We start from the raw sequence: 21,199 nt of genomic DNA, 5'->3' as shown, positions 1-21,199 counted from the left end.
CTGTGACCACCTTTCTTGCTGACAGGAGGAGAGACAGACGTCACACTCCTCCTGGGACCTGGCTTCCCGCCCAAAGACGCCCTGTCACATGTGCCCTTGGCTTTTATGACCTATCCCAGGATGCACCACTGTTGTGCCCACCCACTGGGACAGCCACAAAAGCCTGTGTGTCACTGGCTGGGTTTCCTCCACTGTCCAACATGCCCCCCCTATTGGATACAGTGGGGACACTCCCTCAGACCAGATGAATCACACACGGACACATTCAACAGGCCTAACCAATGATCAGGCTCCCCTGTGAAGCAGGAAGAGCAAACAATGCTTTTACCTAGCACCTACCTAGGAGGTTGCTACATGTATATGGAATGCCAGTAATTTTGCTTCTGTTATGGAAAACTTTTCAGAAGCTTCATTTGAGGAAGGCAATCACCTATTCTTACTGATCACAACAAAACTGGAGACCATAAACGTGAACCACCTGGACATATTCAAAGGAACAGAAGGCCCCCTGTGTGAACGAAGGATTATTTATTACATTGTCTGTATTTTTTAATATTGATGAGAAATACTATTGTGTACTATGAGGGGAATAAGTGCTGTTTTTGTACCTCTCGCCTGTAGATGTCCCTATTTACAGTAGTTACATGCATAATACTTGACTGCTAAGGTGCATAGGTCCAGAAAACCATGTTACCATAATAACCAACCCCCCTTACCCCCTCCCCATACAAAACCACAATTACAATGATTAAGTTGGAAAGGGCATGGCCCAGGGCCGGCCTTTGGGGTGTGCGAGCTGTGCGGCCGCACAGGGCGCCATGGGCAACAAGGGCGCCGTGCGGCCATCACAGCTCGCAGAGGATCAGGCGATTCAGGCCGCACAGCGGGAGGTGAGCGGCGACCGCGGCATGGACAGGGTTAACACAGGCCGCGGCCGCCGCTTACCTTCCGCTGTGCGGCCGTGCCTCGATCGCCGTGCCTCGGTCACATCCCCGGGAGTGTGGGCGGGCGGGAGTAGGAGAAGGGGCGGGGCGAGGAGGAGCTGACGAGTGACGATCTCTCCTCTGGCGTCAGTGCAGGGAGGGAGGAGAGATCGTCAGCTCCTCCTCGCCCCGCCCCTTCTCCTCCTCCCGCCCGCCCACCCACACTCCCGGGGATGTGTGGGCGGGAAGTCTAAAGAAAAAAAAGGCTGCAGACAACGTAAGGTAGGTCTCCTTCAAAAAATGTAAGGGGGGGAGTCCTCTGTGTGGGGGGTCCTCTGTGTGGGGGGTCTGTGATGTAAGGGGGGGCTCTCTGATGTGGGGGGCTATGTGTGGGGGGGGCTCTATCTGAGGGGGGCTTTGTGTGGGGGGTCTGTGATGTGGGGGGCTCCGTGGAGAGTCTGATGTAAGGGGGGCTTTGTGTCGGGGGTTTCTGATGTGAGGGGGGCTCTCTGATGTGGGGGGCTCCGTGGGGGGGGGTCTGATGTAAGGGGGGCTTTGTGTCGGGGGTCTCTGATGTAAGGGGGGCTTTGTGTCGGGGGTCTCTGATGTAAGGGGGCTTTGTGTCGGGGGTCTCTGATGTGAGGGGGGCTTTGTGTCGGGGGTCTCTGATGTAAGGGGGGCTTTGTGTCGGGGGTCTCTGATGTAAGGGGGGATTTGTGTCGGGGGTCTCTGATGTAAGGGGGGCTTTGTGTCGGGGGTCTCTGATGTGAGGGGGGCTTTGTGTCGGGGTCTCTGATGTAAGGGGGGCTTTGTGTCGGGGGTCTCTGATGTAAGGGGGGCTTTGTGTGGGGGGTCTCTGATGTGTGTGGGGGGGTCTCTGATGTAAGGGGGCTTTGTGTCGGGGGTCTCTGATGTAAGGGGGGCTTTGTGTCAGGGGTCTCTGATGTAAGGGGGGCTTTGTGTCGGGGGTCTCTGATGTAAGGGGGGCTTTGTGTGGGGGGGTCTCTGATGTAAGGGGGGCTTTGTGTCGGGGGTCTCTGATGTAAGGGGGGCTTTGTGTCGGGGGTCTCTGATGTAAGGGGGCTTTGTGGGGGGGTCTCTGATGTAAGGGGGCTTTGTGTCGGGGGTCTCTGATGTAAGGGGGGCTTTGTGTGGGGGGTCTCTGATGTAAAGGGGCTTTGTGTTGGGGGTCTCTGATGTAAGGGGGGCTTTGTGTGGGGGGGTCTCTGATGTAAGGGGGGCTTTGTGTCGGGGGTCTCTGATGTAAGGGGGGCTTTGTGTCGGGGGTCTCTGATGTAAGGGGGCTTTGTGTCGGGGGTCTCTGATGTAAGGGGGGCTTTGTGTCGGGGGTCTCTGATGTGAGGGGGGCTTTGTGTCGGGGGTCTCTGATGTAAGGGGGGCTTTGTGTGGGGGGTCTCTGATGTGTGGGGGGGGTCTCTGATGTAAGGGGGCTTTGTGTCGGGGGTCTCTGATGTAAGGGAGGCTTTGTGTGGGGGGTCTCTGATGTAAAGGGGGCTCTGTGTGTGGGGTCTCTGATGTAAGGGGGGCTTTGTGTCGGGGGTCTCTGATGTGAGGGGGCTCTGTGTGGGGGGGTCTCTGATGTGTGGGGGGGGGGTCTCTGATGTAAGGGGGCTCTGTGTGTGGGGTCTCTGATGTAAGGGGGGCTTTGTGTGGGGGGTCTCTGATGTGAGGGGGGCTTTGTGTCGGGGGTCTCTGATGTGAGGGGGGCTCTGTGTGGGGGGGTCTCTGATATGTGGGGGGGGTCTCTGATGTAAGGGGGCTCTGTGTGTGGGGTCTCTGATGTAAGGGGGGCTTTGTGTGGGGGGTCTCTGATGTAAGGGGGGCTTTGTGTGGGGGGTCTCTGATGTGTGTGGGGGGTCTCTGATGTAGGGGGCTTTGTGTCGGGGGTCTCTGATGTAAGGGGGGTTTTGTGTGGGGGGTCTCTGATGTAAAGGGGGCTCTGTGTGTGGGGTCTCTGATGTAAGGTGGGCTTTGTGTGGGGGGTCTCTGATGTGAGGGGGGCTTTGTGTCGGGGGTCTCTGATGTGAGGGGGCTCTGTGTGGGGGGGTCGGGCGGGAGGAGGAGAAGGGGCGGGGCGAGGAGGAGCTGACGAGTGACGATCTCTCCTCTGGCGTCAGTGCAGGGAGGGAGGAGAGATCGTCAGCTCCTCCTCGCCCCGCCCCTTCTCCTCCTCCCGCCCGCCCACCCACACTCCCGGGGATGTGTGGGCGGGAAGTCTAAAGAAAAAAAAGGCTGCAGACAACGTAAGGTAGGTCTCCTTCAAAAAATGTAAGGGGGGAGTCCTCTGTGTGGGGGGTCCTCTGTGTGGGGGGTCTGTGATGTAAGGGGGGGCTCTCTGATGTGGGGGGCTATGTGTGGGGGGGGCTCTATCTGAGGGGGGCTTTGTGTGGGGGGTCTGTGATGTGGGGGGCTCCGTGGGGAGTCTGATGTAAGGGGGGCTTTGTGTCGGGGGTTTCTGATGTGAGGGGGGCTCTCTGATGTGGGGGGCTCCGTGGGGGGGGGGTCTGATGTAAGGGGGGCTTTGTGTCGGGGGTCTCTGATGTAAGGGGGCTTTGTGTCGGGGGTCTCTGATGTGAGGGGGGCTTTGTGTCGGGGGTCTCTGATGTAAGGGGGCTTTGTGTCGGGGGTCTCTGATGTAAGGGGGATTTGTGTCGGGGGTCTCTGATGTAAGGGGGGCTTTGTGTCGGGGGTCTCTGATGTGAGGGGGCTTTGTGTCGGGGTCTCTGATATAAGGGGGGCTTTGTGTCGGGGGTCTCTGATGTAAGGGGGGCTTTGTGTGGGGGGTCTCTGATGTGTGTGGGGGGGTCTCTGATGTAAGGGGGCTTTGTGCCGGGGGTCTCTGATGTAAGGGGGGCTTTGTGTCAGGGGTCTCTGATGTAAGGGGGGCTTTGTGTCGGGGGTCTCTGATGTAAGGGGGGCTTTGTGTGGGGGGGTCTCTGATGTAAGGGGGGCTTTGTGTCGGGGGTCTCTGATGTAAGGGGGGCTTTGTGTCGGGGGTCTCTGATGTAAGGGGGCTTTGTGGGGGGGTCTCTGATGTAAGGGGGCTTTGTGTCGGGGGTCTCTGATGTAAGGGGGGCTTTGTGTGGGGGGTCTCTGATGTAAAGGGGCTTTGTGTTGGGGGTCTCTGATGTAAGGGGGGCTTTGTGTGGGGGGGTCTCTGATGTAAGGGGGGCTTTGTGTCGGGGGTCTCTGATGTAAGGGGGGCTTTGTGTCGGGGGTCTCTGATGTAAGGGGGCTTTGTGTCGGGGGTCTCTGATGTAAGGGGGGCTTTGTGTCGGGGGTCTCTGATGTGAGGGGGGCTTTGTGTCGGGGGTCTCTGATGTAAGGGGGGCTTTGTGTGGGGGGTCTCTGATGTGTGGGGGGGGTCTCTGATGTAAGGGGGCTTTGTGTCGGGGGTCTCTGATGTAAGGGAGGCTTTGTGTGGGGGGTCTCTGATGTAAAGGGGGCTCTGTGTGTGGGGTCTCTGATGTAAGGGGGGCTTTGTGTCGGGGGTCTCTGATGTGAGGGGGCTCTGTGTGGGGGGGTCTCTGATGTGTGGGGGGGGTCTCTGATGTAAGGGGGCTCTGTGTGTGGGGTCTCTGATGTAAGGGGGGCTTTGTGTGGGGGGTCTCTGATGTGAGGGGGGCTTTGTGTCGGGGGTCTCTGATGTGAGGGGGGCTCTGTGTGGGGGGGTCTCTGATATGTGGGGGGGTCTCTGATGTAAGGGGGCTCTGTGTGTGGGGTCTCTGATGTAAGGGGGGCTTTGTGTGGGGGGTCTCTGATGTAAGGGGGGCTTTGTGTGGGGGGTCTCTGATGTGTGTGGGGGGTCTCTGATGTAGGGGGCTTTGTGTCGGGGGTCTCTGATGTAAGGGGGGTTTTGTGTGGGGGGTCTCTGATGTAAAGGGGGCTCTGTGTGTGGGGTCTCTGATGTAAGGTGGGCTTTGTGTGGGGGGTCTCTGATGTGAGGGGGGCTTTGTGTCGGGGGTCTCTGATGTGAGGGGGCTCTGTGTGGGGGGGTCTTTGATGTGTGGGGGGTCTCTGATGTAAGGGGGCTCTGTGTGTGGGGTCTCTGATGTAAGGGGGGCTTTGTGTGGGGGGTCTCTGATGTGAGGGGGGCCTCTGATGTGACGGGGGCTCTGTGTGGGGGGTCTCTGATGTAAAGGGGGCTCTGTGTGGGGGGTCTCTGATGTGACGGGGGGCTCTGTGTGGGGGGGGCTTTGTGTGGGGGGTCTCTGATGTAAAGGGGGCTCTGTGTGGGGGGTCTCTGATGTAAAGGGGGCTCTGTGTGGGGGGTCTCTGAATGTAAGGGGGGCTCTGTGTGGGGGGGCTCTGATGTAAGGGGGGCTAAGTTATTAGTGATCATAAAAAAGAAAAGTCAAATAAAGTGCAAGAAAATGTGCGCGTGGGGGGGGGGGGGCGCCACAGGATTAGCTCACACAGGGTGCCTGATCACCTAAGGCCAGCCCTGGCAAGGCCACAGCTTTTATTTCAATTCAAATACCAAACAAGTACACGTTTAGACCAGTGCCAGTCACAGTTGTACTGTGATCACTCTTAGTCATTAACAAATTAATTCCAAAAGGTGAAAGGGGGAGGGTCTATTGTTACCATCAGTGCAGGACAGACAGCCTACCCCCCCCCCCCCCCCAATTTACAAACAAGGGCATAACCCATTACCATAACTTTAACTGCTGGCAAGGAAAAATCTGCCACCCGCACATCAGGATTTGACTGACGTGCGCCCCACCGAAGCCAGCGCCGGTTCCACACCGCGTTAAAAATGTCCAGGCCAATGTTGTTAAGGTGAACCCTGTCGGGCCGCAACTAATCACCATTGTCACCTTCCAAGTCCCTGTGTCGTATCACCACTCCAAACTTACAAAACACAAAAAGATCCTGCGCTAAATCAAAAATGTGGTGATGAAAATAATTGTGAAAGCAGCTAATACACTTGATCTATAGAAAATCCAAAATATTATTATATGCAAATAGTGTATCGCTAACATATATAGTGTGAACCATATAGTACATAAATTATGTGACATAAATCATGCATCTATGTGGAAAAAAGTCCATTCAAATAAACATAAAATTCAAAAATGATGCACAAGTCCCAGGATGGACAACGATAGAAAGGAGGCTTGAATCCCAAGGAGGTGATGGAGCAGGAATACACCCGTGACAAACATATAGATTGGCTGCTTACCAGAAGCATAGGCCTCCAATTTAATGGAAAGGCCACACATGCTTAGATGTAAATACCGATACAATTCCTCCTCCAGAAATCAGGGAGAGAGCTGTTTGTCAGCTGTAACCTCTTGCATTAGAACTCCAGGGGTATTATCATATGTATAAAGAGGAAATGAAGAGCACATAGCGTAATCCCGTATAAAATGTATAAAAGATTTATTCAGAAATGCACTTACAATGTGTTGACTTGCAACGATCACATCAATAGAGCCAGAAGATTCAATAAAACCACGGTGTCCTGCGTGCAGTGAAAGGCCGGCGTCTAGGTGGCATGGTAGCTGTACGTCCGGTACCGCCCGACCGGTTTCGTCATACGTGACGTCGTCCGGGGCGTGGTTACCGGACGAAGTCATCACGCCAATATATCCCCCAGTAGCGGTGACACATCTACATCTTAGACCTATCCCATCAGATGTGGGCGGAAGTGTCACACATGCACCTTGCGGCGTGAGGGCAAATAACAATTGAATAATAGAGCCTCAGTCTGCAAGATTAATTAAATGAAAGGAATAATGAGTACCTTATTTAAAAAATATACAAATAAGGAAAGGAAAATGTGGAATATGTGTGACAATGAAAATTGGCAATATACATGAAAACCATAACACCAGAATAGATGTCATAGGAACCGTTCCTGGATGAACATATCAAACGGACCTTCATCATCTGTAAATCAAATGTGTATGTATATATATATATATATATATATATAACTTTTATATGGAAAAATAAATATATTATAAACAATGGAATTAATAATAGGGAAACCATAGGCTCCATCTAGTGGTGAAAATAGTGTATTGAACCAATGATATAACTAGATATACACCATCAAAAAAAATTGTAGTAGTGTAAAAAGGTCAATGTAGTAACACTCCCTGACAACAGTATATAAAAATACAAAACACCTGAATGGTGTATGCAAAAAATAGATTTTGCCCTGATTACACAAGAGGTAAAAAAAAATACAATATGTGCCCACCATCAGTGCCCACAGTGCCCGCCATCAGTGCCCCCCATCAGTGCCCACACTCAGTGCCCATAGTGCTGCCAGTCAGTGCCCATCAGTGCCTGCTCATCTAGGCACTGATGGGCACTGAGTGTGGGCACTGATGGTGCTGCCCATCAGTGCTCATCAGTGCCACCCGTCAGTGTCCATCAGTGCCACCCATCAGTGACCAGCAGTGCTGCCTCTCAGTGCCCATCAGTGCCGCCCGTCAGTTCTGCCTCTCAGTGTCCAGCAGTGCCACCTCTCAGTGCCCAGCAGTGCCACCTATCAGTGCTCATCAGTGCCACCTATCAGTGCTCATCAGTGCGGCATATTAGTACCTCCTCATCAGTGCCCATAAGTGCCACCTCATTAGTGCCCATCAGTGCAGCCTATCAGTGCCCATCAGTGCCGCCTCATCAGCGCACATCAGTGAAGGAGAAAAATGTATTTATTTTCAAAATTTTTCTTTTTTCTTTTTTTTTTTTTGTAAGAAATAAAAAACCCAGAGGTGATTAAATACCACCAGCTCTATTTGTGTGAAAAAAATGATAAAAATTTCATCTGGGTACAGTGTAGCATGACCGCGCAATTGTCATTCAAAATGTGAGAGCGCTGAAAGCTGAAAATTGGCCTGGGCAGGAAGGGGGTGAAAGTGCCCGGTAGGCAAGTGGTTAAAAGAGAATTGTCCTGCGCAGAAACACGGTGGATATACATTCCCATGGCTTAAACATAGAATGGGACATTAATTGTTTCATTAATAATAGCTAACAATACGTTTATTTTTATTATGTACTCTCTCTGGTAATTCATTCAAGGGGCTATATACATTTACTTCTAATGTCTGGTCATGTCATAAGTTTATTATTTTATATGTATTTTGCATACACCATTCAGGTGTTTTGTATTTTTATATACTGTTGTCAGGGAGTGTCATTACATTCACCTTTTTACACAACTACAATTTTTGGCTGTAGGTGTATATCTAGTTATATCATTGGTTTAATGCACTATTCTCACCACTAGATGAAGCCTATGGTTCACCCTATTATCAATTTCATTATTTATAAAAAAAAATCTATTTTTGTCAGTGAGTGTTGCTACATTCACCTTTTTACACTACTACAATTTTTTGTTGATGGTGTATATCTAGTTATATCATTGGTTCAATACACTATTTACACCACTAGATGGAGCCTATGGTTCCTCTATTATTAATTCCATTGTTTATATTATATTTATTTTTCCATATAAAAGTTATATATACGGTATATACACACATTTGATTTACAGATGATGAAGGTCCGTTTGATGTGTTCATCCAGGAACGGTTCCTAAGTCATCTATTCTGGTGTTATGGTTTTCATATATATCGCCAATTTTCATTGTCACACATATTCCACATTTTCCATTCCTTATTTGTATATTTTCTAAATAAGGTACTCATTATTCCTTTAATATTATTAATTTTGCGAACTGAGGCTCTATTATTCAATTGTTATATGCCCTCACGCCGCAAGGTGCATGTGTGACACTTCCGCCCACATCTGATGGGATAGGTCTAAGATGTAGATGTGTCACTGCTTCTGGGGGATATATTGGCGTAATGACTTAGTCCGGTAACCACGCCCCGGATGATGTCACGAATGACGAAACCGGTTGGGCGGTACCGGACGTACAGCTACCACGCCCCCTAGACGCCGGCCTTTCACTGCACAAGGGACGCCACGGTTTTATTGAATCATCTGGCTCTATTGATGTGATCGTTGCAAGTCAACACATTGTAAGTGCATTTCTGAATAAATCTTTTATACATTTTGTACGGGATTACGCTATGTGCTCTTCATTTCCTCTTTACACATATGATAATACCCCTATAACAAGAGGTTACAGCTGACAAACAGCTCTCTCCCTGATTTCTGGAGGAGGAATTGTATTGGTATTTACATCTAAGCGTGTGTGGCCTTTCCATTAAATTGGAGGCCTATGCTTCTGGTAAGCAGCCAATCTATACGTTTGTCACAGGGGTATTCCTGCTTCATCACCTCCTTAGGATTCAAGCCTCCTTTCTATCATTGTCCATCCTGGGACTTGTGCATCATTTTTGAATTTTATGTTTATTTGAATGGACTTTTTTCCACATAGATGCATGATTTATGTCACATAATTTATGTACTATATGGTTCACACTATATATGTTAGCGCTACACTATTTGCATATAGTATCACTCCACCCAAGTGACGAACAAACTTTGACACCTGTGCATTGATCTTCTGGCGGGAACCTTCCAAGCATGGACCCGGAATGTCACAGGCCCAAAGCAGGTGAGGCACAATCTCGGACCAAACGAGAATCAAATTGGTGAAGAGTGCGTAACAATGACCAATATCCTGTTTAACAGCCGTGATGAGGTCAACCGACTGGGTGTAACCGACATCATTCCCCTAGCATGCAGGATCAAAAAAATTGGGCCGGAAACATGCGAACGAAGTGTCAGGCACTCTTGGAGCACTTGGGAACAGCGCAATCCACGCAAACCACGTCAACGGATCCTGACCACAGCATCGTCAAAGCCAAGGTTCTTCCCATCCTGTCGGACGCCAGACCGGCGGGAGGCCCAGAAAACAAAGGAATCCCTGATGATCCATACCAAGGCAGGGCGGGAGGCTGAAATCAAAACAAAAGATGAGGACGAACATATAAAGAAAAATGAGGGGATTCCCACCTGCCCAAGCGCTGGAGATCTGTGCCAGAAAAGCCCATGCCAGAAGCCGCAGTAGCGGCACTGATCCGAAAAGAGTGGGTCGTAAAATCTGAGGCGGGGAGACCCAACTTTGTCAGGCAGAACCGGAAGACCCTCAAAAATTGGAACCTGCTGAGAGAGGACGAATCAGCATGAACAAGAAAAGTAGGGGATGGGGGGCGAATAGACCTGAAATGAAATGACAATGAAACCGGGCAAAAGGGGCCCCGGCAGGCATACAAAACAACCCGTCTGCCACTGCCCAAGCTATCAGTTTTAGAGGTGCGAAGCAACCCGGTTACGCAATGTTCAGCGAAAGCCACGTCATCCGCTTGAATACCGCCGGAGGAAGACCTGGACTTCGCAGCCAGCTCACCGATGCGAAAGGCGCCAAAAAAGGCCCAAGAAAAGGCCATCCTAAACAAGAGGGTATCAAAAGGAGAGGAGCACACCGACGGCAACAGGGAAAGAATATTGGACAGTATAGTAAGCGAAACCAGACGTCGGGAATCAGGAGACTGAGTTGTGCGTCGCCAGCCGCGCAAAACCCGCCGCACCAGGAAATCCTTGGTGATGTCCTCCCATCCTAGAAGGCGGAACCAAAAAGACAAGGCAGACATGGCAGCAGAGACTGTGGATCCCGAAGAGCCCCTGCGGAGTAAAAACACCAGGTAAGAAAATAAGGCAAGTCGTCTGTCATGGTGTGAAGTAAACGGACACCCACTTGTCCCAGATCCGAAGGTACGACGCTCAAGTCCGAGGGGAAAGCGAAGCCCGAAGGAGGTCTAACAAGTGTCGGAAACGAGGTTCCATAAAAAGGGGCCGTCGGAGCCAGGGAGCAGAAGCGATCAAGCTGAAAACGAGAGAGAGCATCAGCCAGATCGTTAGATATACCTGGCACATGCTTAGCTCAAAACCAAATGTTAAAATGTAAGCATCTAAGGACAAGAAAACGCAGCAATAAAATTACAGGAGGAGATCTAGCAGACTGGCGGTTGACAACCTGAACCACGCTCATATTATCAAACCAAAAAACAACCAGGCGGTTACGCAACCTCTCCCCCCACAGCTCAATGGCAACAATAATTGGAAAAAGTTCCAGAGAAGTGAGGTTGCGCAACAGATCAATGTGGGCCCATGAAGCCGGCCAACGTTCAGCAGACCATTCCCCTTGGAAAAAGGCCCTGAAGCCACAGGAGCCTGCCGCGTCCGTGTAAAGCTCCAGCTGTGAGTTCGGGACCTCCTCCATAAGCCAACAGGAATGACCGTTGTAAGACTGGAGAAAGGATAGCCAAATTCCCAAGTCATCCCGCATGGACATGGTAATCTGTACATAGTGGTGGGGAGCAGACACGCCTTTCATGGCCCACGACAGGCGCCTACAAAAGACCCTCCCCATGGGTAAAACCCGACAGGCGAAGACAAGATGACCCAAAAGGGACTGCAATTGCTTCAACTGAAGCTTTTTGGCCCCTTTTGCCAAGCGGAGCCGGGAGCGAAGCCTAACCAATTTGTCGCACGGCAAACAAAACACCATTGCCACCGTGTCAATTTCGATGCCCAGGAAAGACAACACCATCACCGGGCCCTCAGTTTTGTCAGCCGATAGCAAAATAGCGAACCGCTCGCATATGGACTGAAAAACGGAAAGGAGCTGCTGGCACTGATCACCGCCAGCCGGGCCAACAAAAAGGAAGTCATCTAAATAATGCAAAAGGGAATGCAGACCGGTTGACTGGGCAACCACCTATTCAAGGAAGCTACTAAACAACTCAAAATATTAACAGGAAATTGCACATCCCATGGAGAGGCACATATCAAAAAAGTAACTGTCCCGAAAGTAGCAGCCCAGCAGGTGGAAGCATTCCGGATGAACAGGGAGAAGGCGAAAGGCGGATTCAATGTCCGCCTTAGCCAACAATGCAGACTGGCCAGCAGACCTCACCAATCCAAGGGCTTTGTTGAAAGAGGCATATTGGACCCTGGATTCCTCCTTATCAATGCCGTTGTTGACAGAGGAGCCGGAAGGATGGGAAAGGTGGTGAATGAGGCGGAATTTTCCCTCCTCCTTCTTAGGAACCACACCCAGAGGCGAAACCCGTAGGTTGTGAAAAGGAGGGAAATCAAACAGGCCCGCCATACCAGTTCCTTCCGAAGGAAAAATTCTTTCCGAGCCACCATCTTTTGGCAAAACTGTGTATCATAATGAAACCAGCACTGTCCCCCATATACTTTGTAGGCACCCCAAATGAGATCAAGGTAACAAAAGAGAGAAGGGCCTAACTCGGGAAAACGCTCGCAAAGCACCCCGGCGTAAGAACAGAAACCCTGCAGCCAGTTCCCAAAAGTGCGGGGAAGCTGTTTAGGTTTGTCGCCCTGTACAGTAACATCGACCCGCCGAGATTTGTTCTCCCGATCAGGGGGAACCAAAGTCAGTAAATCGACAAATTCCCGATGCCAAATCTTATCGCATACCTCGGCCGCAAGGTGCACGCCAGTCGAGGAAACTGCCCACAACAGGGTGCCGGAAAAAAACGCCCGGGTTACTCGAAGGGGCGGATACGCCCAAGCGAGACAGGACTGACGCGAAAATGCGCTCGTCTGGCGGGCCTGACACAGCAGCGCCATCGGACCTTCCCCAAACCAAACCACAATCATACTCACTGAGATGTGGAGGGGGAGCCAGCACGGGCTGCCCTTCGCGAGATCCAACAACCTGGACGCTCCTTCGGAGGGTTGGTCCAGCAGCCGCCTGCGATTTTCAGCGTCCACAGGAACCTCAGAGAGCTGCGAAGAAGGACGTTGCACCGAAAGGCTGAGGTACAGTCAGCGGCCCAGGTGGGCCCAGGTGGCGATGAGCAGGAGCATGCAGAGTCCGGAACAGGAGGAGCAGCAGCAGGGACCACTGCGCTGGAACGGCAAAGAGGCAAGCATCCGTCCCCCGCCCAGCCGGGCTCAGGGGGAGGAGGAGGGTAGGCTGGCAGTGCCAGCCCGGCAGGAAAAAATAGCGGCGTGCGACTTTCCCGCACGGCTGGGCGCAGGGAGGCACGGAGGGGCTGCCGCCACGGAGCGACTGACAGGGGCATGGGACTCTGAAGCATCTCCCGCCCTGGCGGGAACAGGGAGACTTTGTGTGACACCGGTCATGCTGGAAAAGCCGGATGAATGCCAGACTTGCGCATCTCCCGCCCTGGGCGGCGCAGGGAGAGCAGTAAGGGCTAACGAATGGCAATCCTCACCAGGAGCTGACAGGGAACGCAAATCTCCCGCCCTAAGGGGCGCAGGGAGACCATGAAGGCTGGACGAGTGGCATACCCTCCCAGGAGGTGACATGGAAAAAGGATCTCCCGCCCTGCAGGGCGCAGGGAGATCAACAGGTGTAGGAGGCCGGCAGAGTCTCATAGGAGAATAAGTACAAGGCCGACTGCCTAAACCACCTTTCCTCACACCTGCAGGAGGAGAGACAGCCGTCCACCTCCTCCTGGGACTTTGCTCCCGCCCAAAAGACACCCTGTCATATGCTCCCTCAGGATTTATTGCCAACCCCAGCATGCATTGCAGCAATGCCCACTCACTGGGACAACAATATATCCTGGTGTGCCATTGTTTAGGTTTCCTCCACTGTCCAACGAGCTCCCCCATTGGATACAGTGGGGAGACTCCCTTAGACCCAATGAGTCACACCTGGAAACATTTGACAGGCTAAACTAACAGATCTGGCTCTCCTGAGAAGCAGAACAGAGCCACCAAATGTATAACAGTGTAAATTTGCTGTCCCCTCAAAATAACTCAACACACAGCCATTAATGTCTAAACCGCAGCCAACAAAAGTGTGTACACCCCTAAGTGAAAATGTCCAATTTGGGCCCAATTAGCTATTTTCCCTCCCCGGTGTCATGTGACTCCTTAGTGTTACAAGGTCTCAAGTGTGAATGGGGAACAGGTGTGTTAAATTTGGTGTTATTGCTCTCACTCTCTCATACTGGTCACTGGAAGTTCAACATGGAACCTCATGGCAAAGAAATCTCTGAGGATCTGAAAAAAAGAATTTATGCTCTACATAAAAATAGCCTAGGCTATAAGAAGATTGCCAAGACCCTGAAACTGAGCTGCAGCACGATGGCCAAGACCATACAGCAGTTTAACAGGACAGGTTCCACTCAGAACAGGCCTCTCCATGGTCAACCAAAGAAGTGGAGTGAGGATGCTCAGTGTCATATCCAGAAGTTGTCTTTGGGAAATAGACCTATGAGTACTGCCAGCATTGCTGCAGAGGTTGAAGGGGTGGGGGGTCAGCCTATCAGGTCTCAGACTATACACCGCACACTGCATCAAATTGGTCTGCATGGCTGCTATCCCAGAAGGAAACCTCTTCTAAAGATGATGCACAAGAAAACCTGCAAACAGTTTGCTGAAGACAAGCAGACTAGGGACATGGATTACTGGAACCATTTCCTATGGTCTGATGAGACAAAAATAAACGTATTTATTCAGGTTCAGATAGTGTCAAGCATGTGTAGCACAGCCCAGGTGAGGAGTACAAAGACAAGTGTCTTGCCTACAGTCAAGCATGCTGGTGGGAGTGTCATGGTCAGGGGCTGCATGAGTGCTGCTGACACTGGGGAACTACAGTTCACTGAGGGAATCATGAATGCCAACATGTACTGTGACATACTGAAGCAGAGCATGATCCCCTCCTTTCAGAGACTGGGCCGCAGGGCAATATTCCAACATGATACCAACCCCAAACACACCTCCAAGACGACCACTGCCTTGCTAAAGAAGCTGAGGGTAAAGGTGATGGACTGGCCAAGCATGTCTCCAGACCTAAACCCCATTAAGTTTCTGTGGGGCATCCTCTAACATCCACCAGCTCTGTGATGTCGTCATGGAGGAGTGGAAGAGGACTCCAGTGGCAACCTGTGAAGCTCTGGTGAACTCCATGCCCAAGAGGGCTAAGGCAGTGCTGGAAAATAATGGTGGCCACACAAAGTATTGACACTTTGGGCCTAATTTGGACATTTTAACTTAGGGGTGTACTCACTTTTGTTGCCAGTAGTTTAGACATTAATGGCTGTGTGTTGAGTAATTTTGAGGGGACCGCAAATTTACACTGTTATACAAACTGTACACTCACTACTCTACATTGTAACAAAGTTTCATTTCTTCAGTGTTGTCACATGAAAAAATATGATAAAATATTTACAAAAATGTGAGGGGTGTACTCACTTTTGCGAGATACCGTACCATCAGTGTTAAGAGGATAAACCACTGCATTGTGGTGGTTTGTGCTGAAAAAAGTGAAGTGTTTTGCGATGCAAGTTGCTGCTTTCCAATGCTGCTGAAGTGAATGAAATGCTGCTTGTGGCATTTAAATAAAGTTCTTGCTTAAAAGGAAAAAAAAACGAATATACAATATAATGCACCAGGGTTGGCACTGTTCCCCCAGTGCACACCAGTGGCAGTGATTGCTCGTGTGATTAGATCCTTTTAAAAGTACTTTTACTTATTGTCCAGAAATAAGTCTGAATACGTGGTCAAAAAAATTTGCTAAAGTGGGTGATTAGCACTAGATTACCAATGTATGAAATAAATTTGTTTATTTTCCCCAATTAAAGGGGGTGAGATGTCAAGAAAATTAGAGAGAGAATGAGACCTACTGTAGGTGGGCCTACAACTCTCAGAATGCATTAAGGGGATTTGTAGTTCCACAAAGCCTGTCGCTCTCTGTCTCTCTATTTGCTGTAGTGATGCTTTTTTTGTGCTGAAGTAATGAAAAGACGGGATAAGGAACTAACCATGATATGTTTTCCCTGGCCCCACCACTGTCTTAAAACAGTTCTGGTGTTAACTTAGCCTTGGCTGACTCACCAATCGCTTCATTTTAGTTAGCCTGGAGCATTTCAGAATAAAAACCCATACACATAGGCCGAATGTCGGGTGGAATCGGCCGGTTCAATAGAAACTGACCGACATTTGGCCCGTGTGTACAGCAGCAGCAGCCTTTTGTCAAAGGGGCACGACCGAAAAAAGTCTGCCGACCGGCTCCAGGTCAGGGGAGTGTTCTGTTAGAACACAATAGAACAGCAGGGGAAATCGCTGTACTAACATCGGATTTTTAGTACAGCGGCTCCGACCTGAGCTGTCAGGTTTTTTTTTTCCTTCAGCCTTCTGGGTTGAGCAAGAAAAAAAAAAAAAACGGTGTGTACTCGGCTTTACAGGCAGATGCATTAACTGCTTTGGCTGTCTTATACAGGGCTGTACATGTGTGTGTGTAACAATAAGCTGATCATTATCATACCTGTGTAAGATGAGTAGAGTATTTATTTTACTTGGCAGTGTTGAAAATGGTTACATAACACAGCACAACACACTTGCATTTGTAAATGGCTTTTTTAGATTTTATTTCAATTGTTGTTTTTGCATTATTTTTATTAAATTTTGAACATCGAAAAACGTAATCATTTGGCCAGTAATTGCAGTAGAATAGACATCAAGTTTAACAAAACATTTTTCAGTGAAGATTAGTAGCTGAGGAAATGTGCTGTGTTTTTAGCACTGATGTGACTTCCATAGCCTATTTGCATACTTTGCATCCTGCAAAAGAAGAGAAGACTATAGGTTAGGGCAAATTATAGAATGGTGCATAGGAATAACCAGCTGCATCCTAAGTTACTTACCAGTAGGATGAAACAAATTTGGGAAGACATTTTAAAAAGAATACCTTCACTCAAAATACATTTTTCAGTTTTGCATAAATGTCAGTTAAATTACAGTAACCACATACTTCAAACGTGGGCTCACTCATTCGCTTTTTTCTATATTTTGTAGATAATACAACTGCTATAGCAGGAGTAGTAAAACCCAGTCTAGCAACCTTCATATACAGAGATACAATCCATTGTATAATTACCCAACCTGGGACAATCCTTTTCTAAAAATATCAGTTTTGTGAGGACTAGGGTTGCCACTTTTTCTTCAAGCCAAACCCGAACACTTTTGCGGCGCAGACTCATTTTATTTTATTTTCCAGTATACACTATAGGATTGTAACAGACCTGGGACACCTTTGGGCAGGGGAAATAGAGAATAGTAATGCGGTGCACATAGTGCCCCCTCACCCTCCTGTCAGGTCCTGTTCCAAGCCACATTCCTGTCTGAACGTTGTGTCCGGGTTTCAGGTGGACTAAACCCTGGACACATGATTCAAAACCCAGACTGTCCAGGTGAATCCTGGACAGATGGCAACCCTAGTAAGGACTGACCTCTAATTGTTATATATGTAGCCCCTGGTCTGGTCTTCAGCTGCCTGGTCCGCAGTGCTGCTCTGTTTGGCAGCATGAACCAGGGTATTATTGATACTGTTACCATTGCTGCCTCGCACCTTCTTTTCCCCCTCCCCAAGCCGCCAAAGAACTGTAAGAGTGGCTGTGTGAGAGGAAACAGAGGAGAGAGAGAGGACACTGAGACACTGACTGCTGCTGCAGGGCTGTGTGTAGCCAGAGGAAACTCCGCCCAACACCTGGGGAAAATACAAGAAGAGGAAACTGAACTGCTGTGCACCCTGGGAAGGACAGAGCCTACTGGAAGAAGCTATGATTTTTGAGGAATGTAATCCCCAGGGAGACTGAACCTTTGCAACTTTGGTTACTTTGTGAACTTTTGTTACTTAGTAAACATATGAAAGATTTATTAAGTACACAGCATGTCTTGTAACCACATCCATCTTATCGAGAATGTTCTAAAAAAAAGTGGAGTATCGTAACAGGTTCAGTGTCCTAATCATGACTAACAAGTCAATCAATGCCTTCTCTCTTATATAAGACCTGGTTCACGTAGTTGGGAATGAGTTGCAAGTTTTGCACTATATTCGATTTGCATACACGCAAACCAGACTGACTTTCAATGGAGCTGGTTCACATATATGCGGGGCGGTTGAAGTGCCAATTAAAAAAGGGTCCTGTAAATTTTTCTGTCCGGTTCAGGTGCGAATTTAAGTGTCAATTTCGCACCCAAATTGCACCTGAACCGCTAAATGGAAACCGCAGCGAACTCTGCATAGAAACTAGCCCCGCAAATACGTGAACCTAGCCTAAATGTATTTTATTCCACCCCAGCTGGACCCAAAATCTGACAAATAAGTGCCTCAAGAGCCAAAAGAGAGAGGGGCCCAGCTGGATATCAGAATGGAGGTAGGCTCGGAATTGTATTATCTCAACTTTCTTTTTTTAATGGGATGTTTCACTTTACTAAGGGAGATAACCGGACATAGCATTGTGAGTGTTTCATCATTCATTTTTAATACAAAAAGACAGTGTCTGCTAGGCTATTTAGAAAAGGGCAAAAATTTGATTGTATTGTGTGCTCTAATTGCTTTATGTGGCCATTAATCCTTCTGTAGTTCTGTGCTGGTAAAAGCAAGTCTATATAAAACAACAAAGACACTTTTACAAAACATAGATAAAATTTAGAAGACACAGGGAATACTTTATTAGTTTAGTGCAGATAACTGTATTGAATGTTAAAGTGATTGTAAAGTCAACATTTTTTTTTCTAAAAAAATAACAAACATATTATTCTTACCTCCTCTGTGCAGTGGTTTTTCACAGGGCAGCCCCGATCCTCCTCTTCTCTGGCTGGAGCTCCTGTCCCTCCCTCCTGTTGAATGCCCCCACCGCAAGCAGCTTTCTTTGGGGGGCACCCGAGCTGAGCTACAGCTGCGTGTATCCATTCAGACACAGATCTGCTGTTCGGCCCTGTCCCCTTTCTCTCCTGATTGGCTGAGTTTGACTGACAGCTACAGGAGCCAATGGCACCACTGCTGTGTCCCAGCCAATCAGGAGAGAGAGTCCCAGACAGCTGAGGCACTCGTGGACATCGCTGGATAGAGAGGGGGCTCAGATAAGTATTAGGGGGGCTGGGGGGAGTTACTGCACACAGAAGGCTTTTTATCTAAATGCATAGAATGGAAACAAGTGTACTAACAAAGCTTAAAGTTGTAGTAAACCGCAGCTTGCAAAAAAAAAAAAAAAACCCTGCAAAGGTAATGGCATAATGTGCTAGTATGCATCGCATTCTAACACATTATGAAATATTTACCTTAGAAAAGGCTTCCATTTCCCCCCGGTCTTCCGACATACCGTCGGCTATGACACAGAGCTCTGGAGGTCTAGCACAGTACTGAAAGTTTATGAGAAATTCAATGTACCTACAAGTAAGCCTTATTATAGGCTTATCTGTAGGTACAAGTCCAAAAAAAATGAATTTACTACCACTTTAATGTGCAAATTTACAGCTTGGTATATGTATTTTTATGTGTGTATATGAGTATATTTGGACTTTGGAATCTGCAGCTTTCTAGCAGTTATTAGCAGTTATTAGTAATGGAGAGTATGAGATTTTTTAGTTATAATTGTAATTGCTATTTTTGTCTATGTCTATGTCTATGTTGCACACAGAGTCATTTGAGTTACATATACTTTTTTGCTTTTGGACTGGGAAAATACCTGTTTTCACTGCGTCCATGGCTACCTATTGTTATCATGTCTTCTATATGATTTTTTTTTATTAATCAATATATGAACTTACATTCCTTTTCCTGTGTTACCACCAGCGACGTCTGTGGTGGTGGTGGTGGTTGTTGTAGCCGTAGCCATAGCCTCTATTATAGCCTCTATTATAGCCTCCCCAGGGACCATAACCATATCCAGGATACAAACCGCCAATAGAAATCCCTGGCTGTACGTAGACATTGGGCCTGTAACCACCATTGTAAAAACCACGGTTATATCCAACATTCCCTATCCCAATGAAACCTCCTGAAAAGGAAAGGAAAAATCAGAATCACAGTTACTGAAATGGATACTAACATCTATTATATGTAATATTTAAAGATGAACTCCAGAGAAAAATATAAGACACAAATGAAGGCAGCTCTGTAAATATTACTAAATCATTAAATGCATTTTTTGTAAATGCAATCAGTGTAAATATAGGAGAAGAGAGCAATTTAAAATCTCATTTAAAGCATTTGGTCTCCTAGACCAGCCAGAATTGGGCAAAGCCAATTATTCACTGCAGCAATGCATGCGGGGAAAGTGTTGTTTTGGGTGACAAGAGAGAATTTATACCTTAACTCTTTGCCACTCCCATGACCCTTCTCATTACATGCAGGCACACAGGCCTTCTATCTGCAGGTCTATGCCAAGTGGTGTTAAGTGCTATTTTCTTTGTGTCTGTGACAGAAGAGGAAAGTGATAACTGAAACATATGATTGAGTTGGTAAAAAGATGAAATATGTGGCCAGCATTGAGATGAAATGCCTGACATTACACTACCGCTAACCACATATAAAGATCATCTTCACTTGAGTCATACATTTCTATTATCATTTGTCCTTTCCCATACTCCCAAATGAAAAAAAAAATATTTGACTGCACATCACTATTGAAGCAAAAGAAAGACAAATGCATATTATGACTGCATATCAAAACTGTATAAGAGTACCCCACATTTAGCAATTTATTGAGATTAAAAAAAATAAAAAAAAATTGATTTAACACATATTTCCTACAAGTAAAGATATTATTCCAATAATAATATTCAAAAATACATTTTATTCAACTAGAAATTGCATTTAGTTAATAATATTATAATACCAAAGTCCTTGATTATAAAAAAAAAAAAAAAAAATAGCCTGAAAAAGACACGTACTAATTCATTCAAGTATTAAAAAATTAAATAGCAAATGTATAAATTAATTTTGAAAGTAATTGTAGCAAGTTACTAACCCAAACCTACGAAAGACATGATGGTGGATCTGAAAAATAAACAGAGACACTTTGTTAAAACCTCAAGCGTATCAAAAAAAAAAAAAAGGAAGAAATGTGTTAAATCTTTATCTCTCATTAGGTCTGACAGCAGGTTTCCCACAATTTTCAAATACTAGCCCAGTTAGATGAGTTGTGGTTAGACCACCTTTAATTTATATGTACTTTTACATGCTATGATGTTTGACAGCTGCAGAGCAGTGCGCCAACTGCCAAGTACACCATACTGCAGAGCAGCAAGGACATTGGGGAATATACAAAGCCTTTTATAGATAATACATCAAAAAGTAAAACAAAAAAGGTATTAATTTCTTAATATAAATGTGGAGACTACCATTTGCTGGCTTTTTTAAGTTCTGATGAGTTTATGTAAAGTTCTAAGTACTATCTAAACAAATAATTTGATTGTACTTTAGACAGCATGTTAAAAGATTGAAACTAGTGACAAACCCTAAAAGTTCATAA

The 21,199-nt window shown here is 47.6% G+C and overlaps 1 long non-coding RNA gene and 1 pseudogene across 2 annotated transcripts; both read right to left on the bottom strand.

The window, feature by feature from the left end:
- Positions 1 to 10,815: 10,815 nt before the first annotated feature.
- On the bottom strand, positions 10,816 to 12,045 carry LOC309558721 (annotated as a pseudogene). The gene has a single exon. The product of its transcript is annotated as an uncharacterized misc_RNA (transcript).
- A 4,234-nt stretch (positions 12,046 to 16,279) lies between these two features.
- Positions 16,280 to 19,558, bottom strand: LOC309558294. Its single transcript, XR_014225419.1, has 2 exons — positions 19,494 to 19,558; positions 16,280 to 16,502 (listed from the first exon to the last, which is right to left on the bottom strand). It is a non-coding gene; the product is annotated as an uncharacterized lncRNA (long non-coding RNA).
- Between the last annotated feature and the right edge of the window lie 1,641 nt (positions 19,559 to 21,199).

This window comes from Pelophylax lessonae (genome assembly GCF_965119305.1).
Source record: "Pelophylax lessonae genome assembly, chromosome: 6".
Lineage (NCBI taxonomy): Eukaryota > Metazoa > Chordata > Amphibia > Anura > Ranidae > Pelophylax > Pelophylax lessonae.
This window is presented reverse-complemented; position numbering and strand designations above follow the sequence as displayed.